Source organism: Peromyscus maniculatus, chromosome 17 (assembly GCF_049852395.1).
Source record: "Peromyscus maniculatus bairdii isolate BWxNUB_F1_BW_parent chromosome 17, HU_Pman_BW_mat_3.1, whole genome shotgun sequence".
Classification (NCBI taxonomy): domain Eukaryota; kingdom Metazoa; phylum Chordata; class Mammalia; order Rodentia; family Cricetidae; genus Peromyscus; species Peromyscus maniculatus.
The window spans coordinates 11,046,627-11,067,334 of NC_134868.1; the positions used below are offsets into that span (position 1 = coordinate 11,046,627).

The 20,708-nt window shown below is 34.5% G+C and overlaps 1 protein-coding gene and 1 pseudogene across 4 annotated transcripts in view; one reads left to right on the forward strand and one right to left on the reverse strand.

Moving 5' to 3' along the window:
- Spock3 (SPARC (osteonectin), cwcv and kazal like domains proteoglycan 3) overlaps nt 1-20,708 on the reverse strand; it is a 349,999-nt gene that overhangs the window by 71,434 nt on the left and 257,857 nt on the right. The window lies entirely within an intron of this gene.
- Nucleotides 14,276-14,500, forward strand: LOC102905614 (small integral membrane protein 15-like; annotated as a pseudogene).

Consider the following 20,708-nt stretch of genomic DNA (forward strand, 5'->3'; position numbering starts at 1 on the left):
AAGATTATACACTACTGTTCTTAAAATTAATTCAGACTAGTGAATAGCTGAGTTCACATGGTAAACACAGCAGTGTCAATACTCTAGCAGATACAAGAGAGGCTACATTGATTTCATTAACTATCCTTTGAACTAGTGGCAACTGAAATGCAGACACACAAGTGTTTTGTTTTTTTTAAAGACATTTTTTATTCATTCCACATACTAACCACAGATTTCTCCCTCATCCCTCCTCTCGCTCCTCCCCAGCCCTCTCCCCATTCATCCCTCATCCTCTCCTCTGAAAAGATATGGCCTCCCATGGAAAGTCAGCAAAGCCTAGTACATTTAGCTCAGGGAGGTCCAAGTCCCTCCCCCTGCATCAAGGCTGTCCAAGGTGTCCCACCATAGGCAATATGCTCCAAAAAATCTTACACACACACACACACACACACACACACACACACACACACACACAAATTTTACACACACACAAGTTTTCAATTAGGTAAAAAATATTAACATATTTTTAAATTAAAGATTTATTTTTTGGTTATGGGAGTGTGTCTGTGTAAGAGTATGTGTATGTAAGTGCATATGCCCAAAGAGGCCAGAAGTATCTGGCCTATTTGGACCTGAGAGTCTAAATGTTTGTGAGCTCCCAAGTGTGGGTGCTGGAAATTCAACACAAGTCCTCTACAAAAGTAGTATATGCTGTCAATTGCTGAGCCATCTCTCTAGCTGGTAGTTGATAAGTTTTGCATTGCTAGTTACTTACAAGAGATTTGAATGCAGAAAAATCTTTGATAAATTGCTTCTTCAAATGAGTACAGGATGGACAGCCCTGTTTTGGCTAAGGAAGGAGTTGAAGAACATGCAGTTCACATTTGAGGAGACAGAGAGAGACAGGATAAACTACTGATGTTCTATTTTGGCTGTCATGGTTTGAAAAACCCTGAATCACTTGACTGTTAGGTGTGCCGATTCTCTCTCTCTCTCTCTCTCTCTCTCTCTCTCTCTCTCTCTCTCTCTCTCTCTCTCTCTCTCTTTTTGGTTACAGAGTGATGCTTTGAAATGCCCTAAGACATAAAGTATAACATAGGAAAATGGTCAATAAAAGGCCTTGGCTTTCTCATTTGAACTGCTTGGGGAGCTGCCACATGCCTTGAGTGCTCTGGCTGAACACTACATGAAGCAAACACTTGACATCAAACACAGCTAGGTGAACAGAAGAAACTCAGCACTGATCTCTCCTATGTGCACGAACTAAGAATGTGTAGACTTGCCCTGCCCTGCTTTAGTGCTTAGGTGGGAGCAGCTTGTACCAGGGAGCATATGTGGGATCCTTGAAGCCAGTGTGTTTGCTAGGTAAGAAAACACATGCAGAGTGTCACTTCCCCTCTGTGCTGCTACATGTCACTAATGGAGCTGATGTGCTGCGCTGCTACATCAATCATGTCACTGTCATTTCTTGCTAAAGAATTTCCAACAGGTGAAGTAAAATATATTGCTAGTCACACTTCAACATTTACAAAATTATAATCAGGATTAGTCTATTCACTGACACACTGATTAGTTGTTTGGTTTTGGGGACTCACTAAAACACAGAGGAAGCTACTATTTTACATTTCTTTTAAAGTTCACGTGAACACAAATGTAGAAATTTTTTCACTTTGTTCCACATCTCCTAAGTCTTCGTTACCTTATTCTCTAGTCCTGTGAATTTGTCTTCTTTAGCTATCACAAGTAAACAGAATGATAGGACATTTCCTTTTCACAACTGGCTCATTTCACTTAGCACAATTCATTCAAAGTTCATCCATAATGAACCATGTGTCTGAAATCTTGTTCTTATTCAGATGGATGATCTTATCTGACATTTAAACATTCATACTATGTGAGACAAAATATCACTCAACAGCTATCTGGATTATTTTTACATTTAAGCCATTGGAAATAATACAACTATGAAGATGGATATACTAATATTTTATTATCAGTTTTGTACTGTGAAATCACAGAATCATATAATAATTTATGCTATTTTTAAGAATTGCCACATTCATTTGTATCCTATCTCCATTTTTTAAGAATTTCAACTTCGGCCGGGCAGTGGTGATGCACACCTTTAATCCCGGCACTCGGGAGGCAGAGGTAGGTGGATCTCTGTGAGTTCAAGGCCAGCCTGGACTACCAAGTAAGTCCCAGGAAAGGCGCAAAGCTACACGGAGAAACCCTGTCTCGAAAAACCAAAGAAAAAAAAAGTTTCAACTTCTCCATATCCTTTCCATACCTGTTGTCTTTTATTGACAGTAGCTACATGAATGTTTGTAATTAGTCGTATTTTAATAATAGTAACTATATTTGCATGAGATTAACAGTTTCAGTAGTAAACCTCATGACATGTTTTGCAATTATATCATTGTCTTCAAATTAGCGCACCTGTACATTTAACACATTAGCTATTTATTTTCTTTATGTTTTGCAACATTTTTCTAGGTAGTACAAAGTTTTTCTATATTTAGTTAAACTAATTACTTCTTATGTGAATTTAAAAAAACATCTTTCCTCAAAATATATGTTTCCATATTTAATACACACACAAATACATTGAGCCCAAACACACAGACACATAGAGACAGAGAGGAATGTTTGTCTTAATCTCTTATTAACTACTCTGATTTGTCTATTAGCTATCTCAATTCTGCATCTTGTATGTACGAGGAAACCATCAGAATCATCTGCAGAAGGATTATGAAGTAAATACTCAGATCATGTCCTGAGTATTGTGTTAAGATCTGAGGGCCTGTTACAATCCCAGATATATAAGTTGATAAAATAAATATGAAAATCAAATATTAACTGATAATATGTTATAAAATTACCTTAGGAAAACTGTTTTTGTAACTATAATATTGCCATCTGCTCAAGAAAAAAAATCAAAATTTCGTTCTAATGAGATCAAAGTTTTTTACTTTTATATTAAAATTAAACTTTGGCTATATATTTGGTACTGTAGTATGTGGAGCATTTTCCAAGTTGATTAAATACTTTGATTTTTTGAAGGTCAATGCTGAATATACCCTTTGTCATAAATATGAAATACATAATTAGAAAAGTATATTCAGGGTCATTTTAGATAAAGACTTACAAGCAATTAACAACAGCTAAGAGATGGAAAATTAGTCTTCCCCAGGGATGAGTCCCTTGATTGATATTCTAATATTAAGCAGTCAGTCCTGGAACATAGATATGCAAGCTACACTTAAGAGATTCAAGAGGTTGGATTTGTACATCTGTTTTTTTAGATGTACATCTGTTTTTTTAGATGTATATGTAACAGCAATGGTCAAAGAAGAGGTGTCTCCATGAATTGGAACTGGAGCATGTAGTGAGAATATGAGGCATGTAAAACGATGTAATTATATTTTAGTTGAGTAAAGACAGATGAAAAAAATTATTGGAAATTCTAGCCTAATCACAGTCAAAATTCACTTTATACTTCATGAAGTTCAAGTTAGCAACAGTTTAAAGCCAAACAGCAATTTTATATCAAATATAACAAAATAAAATTAAAATGTATACTAATTTGATAGTTATACACTGAGGAATGATTATAGTAAAATATTAAATGTCTTTGAATTTTTTCTTAAAACCTTAAGTTTCTAAAAGAGAAAATATTTTGTATAATAGACTATAAAGATTGAGATTCATAAGCCTACAGAGGTCTTGAAACCCTGAGTCAGGGTGTTCCCAGCACTATTCAATAGCCATGCATAGTATGAGTGCTTGCAGAATTCGAAGTGAACACTGTCTGTTCAGAACTGACAGTGCCCTAATATTGCAGAATGCAGCATAGGTGAGCCAGGTAGGAACACCTCAAATTCATGGCCCATTTGAACTTGGATTAATTTCTGGCTGCTACATGTAAAATGTTTTAGTGTTGGCAAATTTTTGCAAACCCCATATTCATTTATATGATCTCATGTAGAGTACAATCTGTAGTTTAGAAAGCTGGGCACTAGCTAATGAGGATAGCACCATGAGGAACACTGTTAGGCATTTGGAATTCCCAGATATTTTCATATTTATTTTATCAACTTATATATCTGGGATTGTAACAGGCCCTCAGATCTTAACACAATTGATGCCATGTTGGAAGTCCCATTCTGGCCTTAGAGCCCAGAAACACTTGCCAAAATGACAAGGAGGACCTAATCAATCAAAGTCCACAGTTCTGGCAAAGTTCCTACACATGCTAACTTTACTCTTTGGCTTCTGTGGTCCTATTTCCAGCTATCTGTTCTTGATAACTGAGATGTGTCAACCCAGGATGTGCTTTTGTGCTTAAAAGCTTATCCTAAGAAAGGCTCTACAGCACTTGGGTCTTGATCACGTGGTAGGGTTGCCAGAAAGCAAGTAAATACTTTCTACTGGCTGGACTGAAGTCATGTCCAGGTGGTCTTTTCTGGTTGAAGATCTCATAAAATCTCTTGACAAACAGGGTTGTGATGGAAAGTTTTTTAGAAAACCAGTTCTAGAACACACAGTGACAGCAATTTTAAGACAAAGGTACAAAGACTTACCAAACGTGTGTAAATGCTTGTTAAAAGGTGATGTGGCCCCTAACATGTCAATGGAGATTAGCTGATTTGAACACATATGCATGCTGTGGGTCATTTTTCTTCAGTAGTGTGGATTTGTAATCCTACATGTCAGTGGTTATATTCCTTCACCTGCAGCATCATCCAGATACAAGGCATGTGAAGGCCATTATGACAGTGGCAGAGGCTGAGGTTACCAATCAGCCATGATTCCTGCTCTAAACAATTAAATTAATGTTGTTTATGTAGAAGAAGCATCCTGTAATACAGAATTTTGACAGTTTTGCTTCTCTTTGCTGCTTTTACAGGTCATCCATTTGATCCCAGTTCCTCTACTCAGTAAGTCATCAAGGGCTACACTGAATAATCAAAGAAATGAGATCTCCATAACACTGCCTTAGGATCAGTATCCATGTGTAGAATCCATGCTAGTGGGTAGAGAAGCAAGTTCCAAATGGGGAGCATCATTTAGAGGACTAAGAGGCTTGACCAGAGACCCTTATGGAATCTTTATGATTTATTTATTACTTTCCTCTGTCTGTACAAAACCTAGGGTTTTCCCTTCATCCAGTATCAAGTCTCAAGTGTGTTATGGAGTCAAATTTTTCCAAGCACTTTCTGATCTTTCCTGTAACTAAGTTAAACTTCACAGAACATTTAAAAGTTGTATTTGAATAACTGATATGTCATATATAATCTTTTTATTTTTCCAGTTGAAAACAACTGTCACTCAAGTATACATTGTATATACAGAGGAAGAAATATGGAAGTTGTCTGCTGGAGAGGCTAGTCACAGTCTTTCAGGGAATTATTTTACATTGTCAATCTTCAGGTTTTGCGAAAGCAGAGTGGCATAATGTATCTATCTGATTATACAGCAGAAAAAAGCTCATATGCCTCTGTAGCATGGACAGAATACCCGTGTATGAAGGCCTTTGAAGAGGTTTGTCCCATTACACTGATGGGTCACTCTAGAACCAATTAAATGTCAAATGGTCACTGAGAAAATAGTGTTTGCATATTCTATTTGGGAGTTAGGGATAGTCCTCCAGCCCTTCTCAGATTTTTGAATACTTACTGCTAAGATTTTATAGGTTCTTGGCTGGTGTAGTCCTCATAGATGTATTTTCATATGTGCTCATGGATATATGGGAAATGCTGCTTTCTAGCTAACCCATCTTCTGAATTTGGACATAAATTAGTCTGTATCTTCATATGCTACTGATGTTTTTACTTCATATGTTTGTTTTACCTGAGAATTCTTAGATAAGATAAAAAAATCTATAATTTTATTAAAACTGTATCTGCCAACATTAACAAGCATACAATAGCAGTTTTAAATATATAAAAGTACATATATATTTCAAAAATACTTATAATAAAAGGAAAATGAAATTACTTACACATATTGTATATTTAATGTAAAGAAAATGCTTATATAGAAATGTAATTACTTAAATTGAAAAGAGTGAATTAAAATTTTAGGAAACAGAAAATAAGATCATCATATAATTAGAAAACATAATTATAAAGAAACTAAACAAAACATATGACATCATTCTGTTCATGCTCACTGTTCCTTTTCATTTTAGGTATATATAAAGATATATTCAAACAACATATACTTATATGTGTGTGTTTTCTAGGTTATATATTTAATATCTGGTCTTTGACTCAACAAGTCAGTATACACACACACACACACACACACACAAACACACACAGAGAGAGGGGAGAATCTCAGTTGTTACATAGATGAAAGAAAAACATTGGCATTATTTCTGATGTTCTGATGAATATTTACATGGTTGCTTTATTTATTTTATGGAAGCAATTATTTGCCATAAAGACAATGTTAGTCTAAAAATTGTATAAAATTAAATTGTTAGTAATTAATTGCAAAGAAAGCAGCTAATGTTGGGTAAACAATAGCTATAATAGACCATGAAATGTGGCTATTTTTCATGCTGTAATTTTAATTAAAAATTTTTTTATAGTCTTGAGGTTTTAATATAATTACATCATTTTGCCTTTCTCCTCCCCACTCTAAACTCTCTAATATACCCCCTTGATCTTTTTCTCCAATGTATGCCTTTTTTTCTCATTCATGTCTATGAATATTTTTTCAAATAAAACTGGAGTTTTAAAACTTGTTATCAGAATTGAAGATATCACTCTGTGGTTGGCTTACTGTTCTTTCAATTAGATTAACTTATCTCAGATTTATGTAGGACTGGGGAAGCCGTTCATCCCACAGCTTCTTTGTAGTTCTGGGAGCTTGAAAACATCAACATTATATTGAATTCCTTTCTAGTAGTTTACTTCTCGTTTTCAATGGGTTATTGTGTTAGTTATTTGTTTAATTGCTGCAACAAAACACCCAACAATTGCAATATGATGGAATAAGCTTTGTTTTGTTTCATAGTTTAAGGATATAATCCATCACGGAAGTCTTGGAGACAGGAACTTAAAGCAGCTGGTCCCATCGTATTAAAAGTATTACAAATTCACCTTTTGTCAACTCTACACCAAAACACATTACTTTCTAACCACATCCTTTCAACCTCTTACCCCATAGAGTCATGACTAGCTCATAAAGCAAAATACATTGGGTCTAACATAAAAAAATATCCAAAGTATTTAACAATTCCATGCAGTTCATTTTAATCTCATTTTATGCTCATATGCCAATGATAAGCTTTGTTTGGAAAATAGTGACCCAGAATTAAATAAAATGTTACAAATTGGAAGAATTTACCCATTATAAAAGGGGAAACAGTCATCTTAGAGTTCTTCATTAGAAAGAATTAGTGTAAAGGAAAATTTTTATATTGTTAGTAACTATAGAGTCCCTTGTAACTATAAGATGGTTTAATAAAACTTCAATTCTTCCACAGGGTAGCAATGAAGGAGTGCTAGATTGCCTAGTGTTTTCACATATGAGCAATATAAATGTGTTATCTGAAGTATGGATCAAATGAAGAAAACCTACTGTCAATGGGAAAATCATGCTTTAATGAATACACTGATTTTTTTACTTTGCAGGGATGATGTTATTTTATTTATAATGTTTTCTTTCATAAGTTATCAAAAGTGAATTCCTTTTTCCCTGTAGTGGAGGTTTTTTACAAAGACAATCATATCACTAATGGGAAATATGGCACTTTTTTATAAATAAAAATGACTGGGAGAGAGAGAATGCCCTTAAGTAGCTAAAGAAATTGCTATAGACAAAAATATTAAATAGAAGATTTAAGCAATAGGCAATTTATCAGTTTTCAAGTGTAAGCCATGTGAAATATTAGAATGAAAGTATAGTTAACAATTTTCCTGTGTTCTGCCTGGTCCCTCAGCCGCTCAGACCAAAGTAAGAACACAGAAGCTTATATTACTTACAGACTGTATGGCCTAATGGTTCAGGCTTCTTGCTAGTTAGCTCTTATAACTAAACCAATTTCTATTAATCTATAAGTTGCAATGTGGCTGTGGCTTACTGATACTTTCACAATGAGACACATTTGCTCCTGGTGGTACCAATTTATTTTAGAGAGGAGGATGGGCATTGAAGACACTCCATATGGAGTTTATTTTCTGCTTGGCAAAAATAGCTAGTGTTATGTTGTATAAACTGGAAATGCAGGACCCATAGAAACTGACCACTGAATTTGCCAAAATGGGGCAAAATGGTTCTTCAGGTTCCTGCTTCACAGAGGAGACTGCCAAATGTTCTACAGGACACAGGGAGGAGCGAATAGACATCTCTAGGCTTATTGACTGAAGGTGGATGCCCCAATGGTACAGAGGAACTTTGGATGACTGCTGAGGGAAGTAGCTGTTTCTGTCATTTCCAGAATTTTGAAAGTTGCTTACAATGTTTTTCCTGTTTACTGAGGTAATATTTTATCTTTCTGGGGTCTTTGATATAGTTGAACACTAGATGGTTATATAGTTTTCCATAGTCATGATAAAAAATAAATTAGATATGAAACTTTAGACTCACTGATATCTCTAGCTTCTTTATTTCCCTGTTTATTCATCCCCTGTTTACTATGCTATTTAATTTTTTTAAATCTTGTCTTAGACTCACATATATAGGATAGATAATTTTCTTTAATTTTGCCAAATACAAATAGACTAGATATTATAACTCTAATTCTTGCTTGATAACTGTTCTATTATATGTAATTTTACTATGTTAAAGTTAAAACGATCCTTTTTGATTAGATAGAAAGGGAGAAGTGCTGTTGGATGTCTTTCTGTATGCTGTGAATATGTGTTGCTCTGATTGGTTGATAAATAAAGCCATTTTGACTATGGCAAGTCAGGTTATAGCTAGGTGTGAGACTGAAGAGAGATAGGAAGAAGAAAGGCAGAGACAGAGGAGACACAATTCTGCTCTTCAGGGAGCAGCATGTAATGGTACACAGGTAAGGCCATGGAATATGTGTTGACATATAGAATAATAGAAATGGGCTGAGTTTTAATATAAGGGCTAGCTAGCAAGAAGCTTGAGCCATAGGCCATGGCCTTACAGTTCATAATTAATATAAGCCTCTGCAAGTTTATTTGGGTCTGAGTGTTTGTGGGACTGGGCAGGACACAGGAAAATTTCAAGCTACATGAAAGCTTCAATGGCCTGGCTGTATCCTAGCACAGACATAAGCCATCTCTGTCCACTGTGTCCACACGGTGTTACTTACCCTCCTGTTGGTCAATCTGCAGCTTTTGTATGCATCAAATAAAATATGGAACACCATGTCACAGTTCTTGTGTTCATGTAACCTTTATGTTATTAACTTAAAGTTATGCTCTAATACCCATAATATTCAGTTACTTTCAGGTCATCATGTAGGCACTGTAACATCCCCCATCAAAAATACAAAGAAGAGTGAATATAGTACAATGGACACTCCAATAGTCATGCTTTTTATCACAATATACTGCTAAGCATTTCCCACTTGATTATTAATCATGAGTTTAATTTCTTATTCATAATTAATTAATTAAACCTTCTTATACATGAGACTGTAGAAGAAACACAAAATATACATAAGGTTCAATATCACCTATTATCTCAAGTATTCAGGGTTCAGTGACTTGAACTGAGGACATGAAGAAAGTTTGATGGTCATGAATCAGGAGGAGAGAGGTAAACACTGGCACAAACACTCCTCATTGCCACTTACAAGTGATAGTTTTGAGAAGTATAGAAGAAGAAACTTGAGGCTTCTGTTACCTCCCTCACATGGGATGTAGCCACACACCCATAGTCACATATATTCACAACTTAATGCATACAGTAGATAGAGTTCAATGATTTGCATTGATTCTCTTGTAAGCTTTTTTTTCTATAGCTTGTTGACTCTGAGAAAGTATAAGTTCTGGATTAAAACTTTTTTTATATCATTTTACATGTTTATTTTAATACAAAGTCTATTAAGTGGTAATAATAGATTCCCTTTCCCTTAGCAAATTGTTGTAAATCCTCACTATTTCTTACCCTAAGAAAGAAAGCCATTTGGGTTCATCCTGATTCATTGTTCACCAGGAACAAACAGGATCTTTCCAAGTGATAAATGTTTTAAGAAATGTATTTATTTGGAGTGAATCTGTTCCATACAGTTCAATTATTGAAAGCCGAATGATAAAATCAAGTGACTGCATAAGAAAAGATCTTGAAGGTATCTGTCACATCATGAAGAAAGACCTTCTATCAAGTGATTTAAGTGAAAGTATCCAGGCAATCCATCCATTTTTTTTTCTGAGAGCCCTCTACTGGAAACACTGAAGCCATTTTCAGTGAGGGACACTTCAGTTCAAGCAAATCCTATTTTCTTGACTTTCTCTTTAAAATTCTAGGTCAGTACTTCCTCGATTGACAAAAGAATACATTTCAGTGCATGTTTGTGTAGTATGTAAATATTGAAATGCACAGTAATTTCTTTATTAATTAAATAAAATTAAATACTTTTCCTTCGTGGTGGAGGGGCTAGGGAGAGGTCAGGTGCTTGCTTCTTGGAGGATGGTATAGTCCCTTGCAAGGAAAACTGGCTTTTGAACTCAAGATACTCGCTGAGTACTTTTTCTGCTGATAGAATTTTGCAGTACAATGGAAACTCTTACTGCAATAGAAACTCCAGGGAAGCCTGTGCAAATAATGCATTTGCCAACAGCTGTAAAGTTGTTACAGAATGCACTTGCCCTGGGATTCTCATGGCATTCTTCCCTTCGTATTCCATGAAATAATAGCTTGTTTGCACACCTGTGAGTTTGCTGGCTCCACTTCTGCAATTCCCAAATAGTGTTTTGTCTCATTTTCTGTAGATACTGATATTGTGTTCCTTAGCTAACTTGAATGATGGCATGTTTTTCAATAGATATTTAGCTAAGTCAGATTATGTTTGCACCTTGGTTCTGTTCATCTGCAGCAACTTCACCCTCCCCCCAACTGTGTATAAATTCAGGAGTTCATATAGAAAGTAGGCTAGAATTGGATAAGGTTTCCTCACAGTCAGAAATAGAAGACAAGAAATGGGCATAGTGATTAAATTTAGAGGAGAGCAGGAGGGGGGCGCTTCCTACTTCATGCATTTGATACATCTTAATGTCTTGGGATATTTGAAAATAACCAAATTAGAAGTCATACAAAGGGAGAGAATATAACTGTCACAAAATAAGATGTCAAAATCCTACCAACTAAATTTGATGTAGCAAACTAAGTAGATTTAAAAATGAAAAGATTAAAAATTTCAAGGTCAGGTACTCAGACACAAATGATATAACATTAAAGAAAATAATTAGACTAATTATAAATTAGGTGGGGCATATGCTAGGTTTGTCATTTTATAGTACAAGAACTTCAAATTTTATATCTGTGAAATTATTTTCATATAATCATTAGGTATGGTTAAATTGTACTAATCACAGTACTTATCCAATCTTTAACATCTTTGGTGTTCATTTACAGAGTCTGTAACATGCTATTAATGTTACTGTTGCCCAAATCACCTTGAGGATTTGATAATACCTTTTTAAAACTTGTTCCAACACATAAATCAGGTAAGCATATAGTGAACCAGAATGCTTCTCTTTTTAATATCTACTTATATTTATTTACAGGTGTGTGTGTGTGTGTGTGTGTGTGTGTGTGTGACATATGAATAGGTTGCTGTGGATGACAGAAAAGGGTATCGGATGCCCTGGCCAAGATGGGTGCTCAGAGCCTTGCTCATCATCTGAAGGCAAAGTTAGTCTCTTAATTCTTGAGCATTTCTCCAGCCCTGAGAATATTTCTTTTAAAAGCTCTCTATCTTCATCTTGACCCTACCATATGGCTTCTTATGTTGACCTCAAAGCATCACTAGTGCTGTTTACAAATAGTCCTCCTTAATTGCATATTTTTTTTTACAATTAGAGCTATGCTTTGCATATTTATGTAGCTAAGTGTTAGACACACAAATTAGACTTATTTTACATTCCGCAGGGAGAATTATTCAATTTATAAGAAATACTTGGATTTTTTTCTTTTGATATACAAAACTTCAATGTGTAATTTTATTTTCATGTTACCCAACTAAATTTCTCAAGCACAAAGGTATACAATGTACTACAATTTTTCATGCAACTGTAGGTCCACAAACAACAGAGGTGAGTAATCACAGACTGAAACCGCAGAAATGCTGGGCCCTTTCACTCTTAATTGACTTCTGGCATTTTGTCAAACTGATACAAAGCTGATGTACTTTAATGACTTCCAAATTATCAGGCAGTAGTTTTCCCCTAGGTTCTTATGCCATTGAATTTCCATTCCAAACAGTGACTGTTAAGCGGCCTTTTTCTTCTTTGTATTATGATAATTCTAAACCTAAGCTCTTAAGTAATAACACCACGTCAAAAAGATGTTCCAGGACTTTGAGGCAAGTCAGTCATAGAATTTTTGTTAACACTACACTCTGTCCATTGTATTTTACTGCATTATCTCATCCTTGTTCCCATCTGAAGTCTTAATAATTAAAACTTATTTCTCTGTTAAAATGTGTTTATTACACACAATCCTGAGCTTTGCAATATGTATAGAAATCGACAATGCAGTTCTCACTTGTACTGGGCCTATTGAACAGTTAAGATGGATTGAAGGAATAAGGGGTTTTATGAGTAGATGCCCAAATACTAGGGTGATGATAGCAGGAATATTGCATAAGCCCTGGAAATCAGAAGCAGCAAAATGCCAAGGTGCCATTTTAAAAAGGGGAAGCCACTTTTTATGATCTTAACATATATCAAAATCCCATTCTAATAATGCCATGTGTTATTCCATAATGAAAAACGCCTTTTAACGGTCATGGATTGTATGGGTACAACTGTTTTTGTTTTGTTTTTCTTTTTCTTGAGTCAAAATTGAGGTTGGGGTGGGCTTTTCAGTGATGTAGTTACTATACTCATCCACATTCCTGTAAGTAATCTAAGTAAACTCATTGGTTCACAGAGACAAACTTGTTGGAAATTGTTTCATTGTTCTGTGGTCATTGTACCATATTGGGTGAGCAAACATATTCAGATTTTCCAGGAAAGTCAAGAAGATCCTTGGTGAAATTAGTAAAATTTGAATGAAATTTATAGAAAATGTTTTAGTGAATTAAATGATGTTCTATGAGAAACTAGCACCTACACTCATTTCAAGTTCTCTGTCGCTGACCTTCTAGATAAAGAATAACATGGTAATAATGAAGTGATGATTATAATAGTAATGTCTTATATATATATATCTATAAAGGACTCCACAGTCCTTACTTCTTAATTCTCTCAAATGAATGAGAAATGTAAGAGGAGAGAGTTAAATGCTGGTTAAAAAAAAGTAATTGGTCTTTTAATCTATAAATATGGCACAACTCTTTGATCCACTACAATACAAAGGGTTTCTAACTGGCTAGGCTTAAACTCCTTGATTATTATAGAAGAACTACCATTACTTGTTTATAAAAGATATCATTCACATTTCATAAGGGTACTGCAAGAGAAATGTCATAATTACAGAAAAAGTTGTATGGCTAAGAGGTAAAGAAATTACTGATTAAAGACGTGCACTAAATAATCTTAAACATTAATTAAAAGTAATTGCTTAATAATTTCAATGATAAAATAATGAATGTTATAGGCTAATGTCAAGGCAAACAAAAAGCAGAATGGTTAAATTTTAGGCATGGTATAAAATTTAATATTAGACACATAAATTGTCAAAAGTGTTATAGTATCTTTAATGGTGATATCAACAATCTTAAATATATATATATATATGTGTATATATATGTATGAACAGAGAAGCAAAACATCTTTTCACTTAACATAAAGTCTTTCTGTACTTAAGGTTGTTGATACACATACATATATTTACATTTTATATATTATATATGGTATAATTACTTTTGAAGTAAACGAATAAATAACATTGTTGAAAAAATAATTTGTAGAGTTAAATGGCTTCATTTTAATTTCAGTTTGTGTTTAAAAAGATAGTTTCTGCCTCCCTCCTTCCTGCCTGGTGCTCATCTGCTATTAAACCCCTCAAAAGTGTATGGTCAAAATAAACACAATAACCAATGGCCATCTGAATTGTGACTGGCTCACTGATATTTCCAGAAAAAATTAGAGATCACTATTCCAATATAAGCCTCAGCTTCCTGCTTGCTTTGAAAATGCTTGATATAAAGGCTTGGCCTGCATATGTTGTGGAGTGGGCTGCAAAGGACCCATAGGGCTTCTTTACAACAGTCAACGTTTTCCTTATGCCACTGTTTCTAGCTAGTGCTGTACTGTCCTGGAAATTGGCCGAGATGATGGAAGCCAGAGAGAAGGAGCAAAAGAAGAAACAAAAATATCAAGAAAACATTGCAAAAGCTGAACAACTAAAAATGGATTGAAGATGAACAGACTGTGCAAATAGAGAAAAATTATCTGGAAAATTCCACAGCTTTGGAAGGACTCACTAAGGCTTCAGTCAATTTTGTGGTAGTATTATATTATAAATTAAATCTGACCGTATAGAAGAGTTATGTTCTGACCTAAATATTGTAGTAATTTTTAGGTTTAGAAATAGAAGTTTGTTGGAACCCACTAACAGGTATTTGAGTTAGCAGTTACCATACAGCTGGAGCATACATAATGTGAAAGTTCAAAATTCAAAACACTGTTAAGTCTAACACCCATGTTCAGACCTGATGCCAAGAGTGGAAAATCCGACACCCTATTTTGTGATAGGTTGCAGTCAAAATATAGATGCACTCAAAATGTATAAAAATTATCATCAAGCCATGAGAAATATAAATTAACCCTGTGTTTGGATTTGGATCCCATCCTCAAGGTATTATGAAATACTCTAAAATCTGAAAAATAAAAATAAAACATTACTGGTCCCAAGCATTTGTCTGCTTAATCTGTAGTGACAGTTCTGTAAACTGACAGTCATTTGCCATTTTGGAGCTTAATGCACTCGGGTAAAAAACATCATGTAGAAAAAAATTGGTTTTGGACTATGAATCCTGTTCAAATGTTAGTTTAAAACGGGGTTCAGTTCCAGGCAGATGATATTAGAAATGTAAGAGAATTACCTTCTGAGGGGAAAAGTTTACTTTGGCTTAAAAAAGGATAAAGTATATTAATCACTATTTTAAAATCATTGCTTATTTTTTGGAATAGAAGCGTTACTGACTTCCTCAAAGGAAAATTTTATTAATGATTATGGCTATTTGCATTCTTATGACTTTAGCCTTTAACACAGCTGGCAATTATTAAGACATTTCTTCAGTTTAAAACCTCATTTTATATAGGTGTCTCATTATCTTGACCATGGATATATCTTTTGTACGCTGTCACTTTCTTAAATGAGTTGCTAAGGGTGACATGACTTAAAGCCGGCAGTAAAAACACCACGTGCTTTTGAAACCTTGGGTTCCAATTTTTTTCTTGCTCTCACTAGGACTGCGAAATAGTTCATGTCACCAGATAATTTGTTGATTGCATAGACACTATTTCTGTTTATATTCTGTTTGTAACTAATATGGCAGCGATGTCCTGTGACTCTTTTCTCATACAGGATCAAAGTGGAAATTAAAATTTCAAATTTATGAAGTCATACTTTAATTTAAATCAATAATGGTTTAAATTTAGAAAATTTTTCATGAGTGTAACAGTGATGGCAGGATCTGCAATAAAATGGCTAAAGTATAAAAGCAGGAACCTTTCAGTGGCAAAACAGACTGGAGAGACTATTAAACCTGGCTTTTCTGCATGCATGGTCCAGTAACTTTATTCACTACAGTATTTAACTGCTTGTTAATGTTTTCTGTACTTCTAATAATGAATTTTAAGTTACAGTAATTGTCAAATAGTCTTACTAAAAATGAAACTAAATGTCAAAATAAATTTGATACGTTTTTATAAAGAAAAAAGAAGATAAAAGAGCCAACTTCAAATCATCATGCCGCTCATGTTTTGTGATTTTGCTACTTTGCTTCTCTGGCTTGTTTTTGCTGCTAAAGGTAAATAAATAAATTCTAGAAATAAAAAATATGAATTAAATCTTATATTGAATATCATCTACAATTTCCTGGGGTAATAAGTTAACATTTCTTAAAGCTGACACTTAGATACTCTCAGGGGAATGTTCACAATATTCAAGTGTAGATCCGAAAATGAATCTCAGAAATCTCAGGTTCCTCTGGGAAACAGTAATCTACTTCTAATGGTATTCATCCTTTTATCTGCTCATAAGTGAGAAATAAGACAAAGTTGCAGAAACTGCCAAGCTTTACCACTAGGGTTCCATTTCTTCAATAATACAAGGCAAATACAAAACAGCGGGTATATTCTGTTATCTCCCTATAAATCCTGAACAAGCACGTACTAAACACAAATTGATTGTCTCTGACAAGATTGTATGCAGTATCACCGTGATCTCACTTCCTATGCTATGATGCCCTGACATGATTTTAAGTCTACTTATGTACACTTTAAATATAATCTGTCTTTTGAATAAGTAGACTAATATTCTTAAATAAAGTTTTGGAGAATTGTGTTCTATGAAAACTCAATTAAAAATTTCAAATTTAGTTAGAGAAGAAACTGAGTGGGTGTCTCATTCATCATTCAGAAACTCATATTTTGCTACTCTGCTAATGGACCCAGCTCTCTTGGGCCCAACCGATGAAGGCTTGGCTGAGTGTTGGGGGGGGGGGTTTCTATGGTACTATCTTGCCAAATCAGCAGGAATTGTGATGGGGCAGTGTTGTTCATTTTACAAAATGCAAATTGCTGATATTTCATGATGTTATGTTAAAGCAATCAGTGTTAAACACATCCCAAATTAGATACTGAAGTCTGCAATTAGTAACTATGAGACCCTTGGAGCAAACCATAATGTTATAATCCTTGACTTTTCCTTTTCTTTTTTAGAGTTATCAACCAAACCTCTAGTATAATTTGTTTACACATTTGTGCTGACGGAAAACCTAAGTCAGAAAGTGAGACCATTAAATGTATAACATAATATGTAATATTTCAAAGAAAGAAAAGGCCAACATGTTTCTTTTCCCTTCTTTTATAAAACATGTGTTTTTGTTTTTATTTATATTTATGAGTGTGTGTGTGTGTGTGTGTGTGTGTGTGTGTGTGTGTGTGTGTGTGCATTGTTGTAACTGTGTACCACATGCCTGTGTGTCCTCATGGAAACAAGCAGGGGAGGCAGGAGCTCCAGGCTGTTGTGAGCTATAAGACGTAGGTGCTGCGAGCTGAAGTCTGGTCCTCTGGAAGAGGAGCACATGCTTTTCACTGTGGAGCCGTCTTCCCTTCTTTCCATTCTTACTTTTTTTGTTGTATGACTGCATTGTCCTTTTTCCAAACGATCACTAATTGTCATTATATTCTGGTAATTGGAGGTAATAACTAATGATCCTTTCATACTTGTTGGGTAATTTATGTTGTAAATATATTTTGCATGACTTCTGGTTTCAGCTCCAAGGTATACAGTCATTCTTCAGGTATGTGTATGTGATTCCGGGGAATGTGAAATTCACTACTAACACTTGATCTTAGTAGCTAACCAACTAGGTGAATGCTGTGAATGACAAGTGATAGAGCTTCAACAAATAAACAGAAAGTAAGCAAACAAAACCAATGCAAAACAGAAAGAAACTGCCCGAATGTCTTTGCATTTTCAGGAGAAAAGGTATCAATATTAAGCCACAGGCCCATTGACTGGCCAAGACGCCACGACAAAATAAGACATTGTTTTTTTCTCACATTTTCATCTGGCACCTTGATATGGTTGCTGCAATGATGACAGACAACTGTAGCAGAAACAGCACCAGATGCACACACTCTGAGGCTGTACACCCAAGAGCAGGGGTTGAAGCAAAGACACAATAGGAAATTGAAGCTTATAAGACCCATAAATACAGTAAACATGAGGCACGATTCACGCTCCAGTTAGAAAGGAAAAGGCCAAATAAATAATGTCCTGAACCTAAAGAATCAAATGAATAACAAAACAGAGCACTTTTTATTTTATAGTAAGGCTTTCTTTGCTTAAGAACTATTGTAATTAAGTATATGCATAGGGTAGCATCTTCAAGTTACAAGAAAATATGATATTTCCCTAAGATCTTTCTAGATGGTCTTTGATTATATAAGTCTCATTAAATAAATATTTGCATTTTATATGTATTTATTAAAATTATGGAAATTATCTATCTAGTTAGAGTTCATGTTCATAATAAGTATATTTTCCTAGCTATACAAACATGCATTGATCCTTTATAACCGGCTGAAATGTCATCATTCTTGTAATCATGTAGGTATACCTTTCAAATAATACATCTTACAGTTAAACAGTATTTCTTTTAGGTGATGCTGGGGCATTTTTATAAGAAGAGAAAGCTGAAAGAAGTGTGCGATATGTGAAAATTATGTTCAAGTTACTTATTTTAGGATTAGTTTATACACATGTCTAAAGTCAGAATCCAGGATTCTAAAAGTATAAATTATTTTTAATTCTTCATTTAAGATTTTTAAGTCTAAATGCTTGATCAGTTTATGTATATCCTTTATGGACTATATCAGGAGAATAATGATGAACTATACTTTCCTCTACTTCATCAATAAAACCTATTTCATTAGTATTGATAAGGATCAAGCAAATATAAAAGGTCCACTCTGCAATTAATAACCTGAAAACCTAGTGTGATATCAATTTGACCTCAGAGGGAGGATCAGGAAGATTGAAGAACTATTTCATAGAGTGTAGTTTCCTTCTCACTACTTCTACAACAGATATGACATTAAAAAGAATTTCCCGCACTGCACAGTTGCCCTAAGACATGCTTCTACTATAAATGACAGGTGGAAGATTAGAAATGATGCTGAACTGAGTTTTACATTTCCCATGCCTCTTGGCCTTTGGCACTGTGGAGAAATGACATTCAAAATTTTCTGTACCGCTTTTTCACAGTAGCTGGCAAAATCCTGTTCTTACTTTGCCCTGACAATCTGTCAGAGCAGAATTAGTTTAAAAGCCTCTTACCTCTCTTTTGATGCACCATTGAACTCAAATTATCTTCATCCCCTGATGGTACGACTTTAAGAAAAGTTTGCTTCCTGACATATTAATATAAATACTGTAATGAATACAAAACAATTACTGTTTATTCACTGGGGTTCTTTTTTAAAGGTGTTACTTTCCTAATTTAATTCATATTGACATTCTGTCACAGTTTATGAGATGACATGATAATGTGATGCCATATAAAACACATCTCCTCATTCAAAAGTAAGTTTGAATTGGGAAATATTATTGAACAGAAACCTTGTTGGAGGGCTGTGGTAATTTAGATGAAAACACTTATCAAGATGACATTTCAAAAGTTCTTAATGGTCTATATGTAAAATAAGAGACATGAATATTGAGTACGGTAGGATTTATGTCATGCCTGATATGATTATTAGAGTTAAAATTCAATTCATTTGAGGAAATGTATTCACTTGGGAGTAGAGTGAGGAAGGCATAGATATGAAAATCCTAGTTGAAAGAAAAGTATAGTTTTATATGTTGTAGAGATAATTGATATGTTCATTGTACCAAAATTTATTTTAGAGGGTATTAAAAAAACCGGTTTGGAATACAGAGAAAAAATGATAGATGTCATCATGTATGGAAGTTCATCTATTCTACTGTGAGACAGCAGAGCAACATATAAAGCACAGGGCTACAACTAGAAGGCATCTCAGCCACTTGGAGAAGTCGACATCACTGTGCATGTATCAGAACACTGGGTGTTCATTGACGACTTTTAAACTATTCAATTTTCTTTTGAACAATAGTACTGATTAGGTGTTTTAACAAAATGTCAGTGTCTTCATGTTATTTTATTTAAAATATTTGTCTGAATTATGAATTTACTAGTTGACATGTTAATAAGTGACATCATTGAGTTTCAGACAATAGGTCTAAGATAACATATTCATCATGAGATTAAAACACTGATCAATAGCTATACTATGAGCTATATCTTTGAATGTCCCTTAAAGGTTCATGGACTGAATACTCAGACTTCCAAGTTTGTGACACTACTAGGGTGGGGGAATCTTTACATTAAGTGTATGAAGTCTATGTAGGAAGCTAGGTCTTAAGAGAAAGCCCTTGAAAATGATTTGGAAATCTGTTTCCTCGCTACTTAATATACATTGAATGTTCTTCCTGCTTTTCACACAGTTCAATACTGTGATATCATATCTAAATCATGGAGTAAAACCACTGAGTCATGAGCCCAAATTAACCTTTGCTTCTTATAAATTTGTTAGCCTTGAAATTTTGTTATAGTACAGAAATCCAGCATACCATGTTCAAAATAGTATAGTTTGAATTAAGGAAATTTGACATGAAATCACATTTTCCTATCTTTGTAGCCATTATTCAAAATGTTTGAGGAGCCGGGCGGTGGTGGCGCACGCCTTTAATCCCAGCACTTGGGAGGCAGAGCCAGGTGGATCTCTATGAGTTTGAGGCCAGCCTGGGCTACCAAGTGAGTTCCAGGAGAGGCACAAAGCTACACAGAGAAACCCTGTCTCGAAAAAAAA